Source organism: Podarcis tiliguerta (genome assembly GCF_965153285.1).
Source record: "Podarcis tiliguerta genome assembly, chromosome: W".
Lineage (NCBI taxonomy): Eukaryota > Metazoa > Chordata > Lepidosauria > Squamata > Lacertidae > Podarcis > Podarcis tiliguerta.
In genome coordinates this window covers 19,206,487-19,211,247 of record NC_139552.1, presented here as the reverse complement: position 1 = coordinate 19,211,247, position 4,761 = coordinate 19,206,487, and the positions used below count along the sequence as shown (strand labels likewise).

The 4,761-nt window shown below is 46.7% G+C and overlaps 1 long non-coding RNA gene across 1 annotated transcript; it reads right to left on the bottom strand.

Moving 5' to 3' along the window:
• Window positions 1-1,450: 1,450 nt before the first annotated feature.
• Window positions 1,451-3,824, bottom strand: LOC310668888. Its single transcript, XR_014506873.1, has 2 exons — window positions 3,502-3,824; window positions 1,451-1,705 (listed from the first exon to the last, which is right to left on the bottom strand). It is a non-coding gene; the product is annotated as an uncharacterized lncRNA (long non-coding RNA).
• Between the last annotated feature and the right edge of the window lie 937 nt (window positions 3,825-4,761).

The following is a 4,761-nucleotide window of genomic DNA, read 5'->3' as shown; positions in this document are numbered from 1 at the left end:
AACGTTCTAGGGCATCTTTTCTAAAGCAGTCTCTTCCCCAGAGGCACCTTTTCTAGAGCCTTCTCTTTCCAATAATGTTTTGGAATGTTCCAGCGTTCCAGCGCTCTAGAGCGTTCCAGAGTGCTCCAGAACATGGGCACGTTTTCTAGAGCAGTCTCTTTCCAAGAGGCACGTTTTCTAGAGTAGTCTCTTTCCCAGAGGCACCTTTTCTAGAGCCTTCTCGTTCCCAGAATATTTTTGGAATGCTGCAGTGTTCCAGCGCTCTAGAACGTTCTAGAGTGCTCCAGAACATGGGTGGGCATCTTTTCTAGAGCCTTCTCTTTCCCAGAGGCACCTTTTCTAGAGCCTTCTCTTTCCAATAAAGTTTTGGAATGTTGCAGTGTTCCAGCGCTCTAGAACATTCTAGTGTGCTCTAGAACATGGGCATCTTTTCTAGAGCAGTCTCTTTCCCAGAGGCACCTTTTCTAGAGCCTTCTCGTTCCCAGAATATTTTTGGAATGCTGCAGTGTTCCAGTGCTCTAGAACGTTCTAGAGCGCTCCAGAACATGGGCATCTTTTCTAGAGCAGTCTCTTTCCCAGAGGCACGCTTTCTAGAGCAGTCTCTTTCCCAGAGGCGCCTTTTCTAGAGCCTTCTTGTTCCCAGAATATTTTTGGAATGTTCCAGTGTTCCAGCGCTCTAGAGCATTCTAGAGCGCTCCAGAACATGGGCATCTTTTCTGGAGCCTTCTCTTCCCCAGAGGCACCTTTTCTAGAGCCTTCTCTTTCCAATAATGTTTTGGAATGTTCCAGCGTTCCAGCGCTCTAGAACATTCTAGAGTGCTCCTGAACATGGGCATCTTTTCTAGAGCAGTCTCTTTCCCAGAGGCACCTTTTCTAGAGCCTTCTCGTTCCCAGAATATTTTTGGAATGCTGCAGTGTTCCAGCGCTCTAGAACGTTCTAGAGCGCTCCAGAACATGGGCATTTTTTTCTAGAGAAGTCTCTTTCCCAGAGGCACGCTTTCTAGAGCCTTCTCTTTCCAATAATGTTTTGGAATGTCGCAGTGTTCCAGCGCTCTAGAACGTTCTAGAGCGCTCTAGAACATGGGCATCTTTTCTAGAGCAGTCTCTTTCCTAGAGGCACCTTTTCTAGAGCCTTCTCTTTCCCAGAATATTTTTTTGGAATGTTGCAGTGTTCCAGTGCTCTAGAACGTTCTAGAGTGCTCTAGAACATGGGACCTTTTCTAGAGCCTTCTTTCCCAGAGGCACCTTTTCTAGAGGCTCCCTGGAAAAGACCCTGATGTTGGGAAAGATGGAGGGCACAAGGAGAAGATGGAGGACAAGATGGTGGGACAGAGTTCTGGAAGAGTCCAGCATGAATTTGACCAAACTGGGAGGCAGTGGGAGACAGGAGGGCCTGTCGTGCTCTGGTCCAGGGGGTCACAAAGAGGTGGACACAACAACAACAACAACATTTCTTATTGAATATTGTGTTTTAATATTTTGCTGGAAGCCGCCCAGAGTGGCTGGGGAAACCCAGCCAGATGGGTAGCATGGAAGTAATAAATGATGATGATGATGATTAGGATCCAGGAAGTGAGAAAGGGGGGGGGGTCACAAGCTGGTCTCGCACTCGGGTCCCGCGCCATCCCGGAGGCTTTGTTTTTTTGTAGGACTGCTATTTCTGTTTCTTCTTTGTGCAGCACATTCCAAAGAATCATATGATCAGCTGTGTGCCATAATATCACAATTATAACAAATAAAGGCTTGACACACCTCGCTTTGCATGTCATGAGTCTATCTCATATATTAGTTTCATCTTTTAAGTTGAATTACTGAAATAAATGAACTTTTCTATGATATTCTAATTTTCTGAGTTTCACCTGTATATAAATCTCTGGAAGGGCCCCTAAGGGTCATCCAGTCCAACCCGCTGCATTGCAGGAACATGCAGGAGTCCCTTACGGGGAACAATCCCACAACCTTTGTTGTGCAGCAAATCTTGCCCTCTTAAATAGCACTTTGAAGGCTACTTAGGTATACGTCAGGGATCCCCACCTCTCCTGCAGCTGCAAATTCAGCCATGAAGCCAGCATGGCCATCCACTGGACTGGAAACAGAGGAAGTGCTGCTTACATCCTCCCTGGGAACATTTCAAAAGTCAGGGGGACACCGAGACCCTGACCCCTAAGCCTAACCCCAAGCCTCTCCCTAGCCCCAACCCTAACAATGACCCCTGACCATTACATAACAAACAAAGGGACCCCTGACCATTAGGTATAGTTGTGGCTGACTCTGGGGTTGCGGCGCTCATCTCGCTTTACTGGCAGAGGGAGCCAGCGCACAGCTTCCGGGTCATGTGGCCAGCATGACTAAGCCGCTTCTGGAGAACCAGAGCAGCACACGGAAACGCCGTTTACCTTCCTGCTGGAGCGGTACCTATTTATCTACTTGCACTTTGAGGTGCTTTCGAACTGCCAGGTTGGCAGGAGCAGGGACCGAGCAACGGGAGCTCACCCCGTCGTGGGGATTCGAACTGCCGACCTTCTGATTGGCAAGTCCTAGGCTCTCTGGTTTAACCCACAGCGCCACCCGTGTCCCGTAACTTAAAGGAATGCTATTTCTGCTTCTTCTTTCTGAAGCACATTCCAAAGAATCATATGATGCTCCATATATATCTATATCTGGAAGGGACCTCAAGGGCCATCCAGTCCAGCCCACTGCAAGGCAGGAATATGCAGGAGAACCACCAACCTTGGTTGTGCTGTCAGTGTTGCCGGATTAAATGGCACTTTCAAGGCCATTTAAACTGCAGCTGCAAGTTGCGCCATGAAGCACACCTTGCCATCCCCTTTTGCTGACTGGGAGTGGAGGAGGTGCTGCTTACAGTCTCCCCAGGAGCATTTCAACAGTCAGGAGGAGGCCTGAAGCCTTCGGGGTGATTGTACATCTGCTGAGAACATTTATACCTCCAGAAAAGGGAAAAACCATGAGCCTGCTCTAAGGGAATGCTCATGAGTGTATAAAGTGCTTTTCTTTAGAACACCTCTCTTAACATTACAAACTGCTGCAAATTTCCGAAACGCATACAAATACGTGCCAGGATTTGTCAATATAAATGATTCAATTGGCTTTTGGTTTTGGCCCCCGTTGCAGGGGCACTGCCCACTTAGTCTTGTGCCATTGGGGCTCCGAGCCTAGGTGCATGGCGGGGGACAGTCTTAAATCTTTGCTTCCCCCCTACTGTGGTGCACATTGCACAGTTGATTTTTAAGGGTTGACACACACAACCACCCCCAAACTGTATTCTGAGGCACTTTCCTAAAAATCATATGATGGTGGGTGAGTGGCTCCCACCTCCTACAAACAGAGTTTGGGGCTCTACTCACTGTGCGCTCGTATTTCACAGTCATGCCAGAAGCGACTGGCAGAACATTTCTTCCTCATCACTACAGTCAGGCCACGGATCACACCCTGGCCAACACTCATGATATTCCCTAAGAGAAAGAGAGAACGATGGCCTACCTGCTGAGGGATACAGTGGGAGACAGTTCTGGATGATGTCCTTGGGGGTCATAACCAAAAGCTGCTATTCGGTGATCTCTGCAAGGAAACAAAAAGCAGGTATGAATTTAGGCCACTTAATACTATCTAGCAGCAGCAAGAAGAAAGTAAGTATTTGGTCAAAACATGTATTTTGCAGCGTATAAGGACAATTTCAGCTCACATAAGCAGGCCTTCTGAAGAAACAACACAAGAACATGCAGGCAATGTAACAAAGGAGACTGTTCTCTGGATCCTATTTCTTGTTCACAGGTACACCTCAGAAAAAAGTTGCAGAAGGTACTAACCCCATGATTAATAATAATATTAATAATTGTAATAGTGATAGTAATAATAATTTATTATTTATACACCGCCCACCTGGCTGGGTTTCCCCAGCCACTCTGGGTGGCTTCCAACAAAACACTAAAATACAATAACCTATTCAACATTAAACACTTCCTTAAACAGGGCTGCCTTCAGATGAAGGCTCCTGCGTGATTTCGATCCATAAGATCCCAAAGAGTCCCAGTCATTTGTGTGTGTGTGTGTGTGCGCGCACGCACACACACACACACGCACACACACTGCAAGAGGAGAAATCAAATTCTCTCAGGTAGCCCTGTTTCCATAGATAACACTCTCAGTGTTTTATATTATTATGGAATTCATTTCCACCAGGCCAGGGTTCAGAAAGGAGGCAGGACTGAAGACGCAAACGCTAGGATCTATTCTAGACCTGCAAAGCGATACCCCAGGCTCCAAAATCGTAGCGGGAAAGTATTCCAAGGCTTACGATAAAACCCCAGACTCCAAAAACAAAAAGGTCAAGGGCGAAAGCAGTCAGTCAAAGAACAAGCAGGTCCGGGGGAAAGTTGGAATGGTTTGGAAATTAAGGAAATCCTACCCGATGCTGGTGGAGAAAATGGCGCAGGGGAAAATCATTAAGAGGGAGTCAGCATTTTTAAAAGCCTACTGAGTAACAAAGGAGAAAAAAGGTCTCAGCTCCCCAAGGGGCAAGAGAGACAATGTGAGATATAGACAATGTTTTGAATTCCCATGAAACTCAGCCCTTTTGGCAGGAACTTGGCGTTTCGTATATACTGTACTATTAAGGCGTTTTTGGAAACATTAGCTTGGAAACATTATTAAGCCCAAAGACTTATTGTAACAACCCGGTTATTGGAAACATCCCAAAGACATTAATAAGAGCTTTGGACTGTAGAGAAGTCAGAGATACTG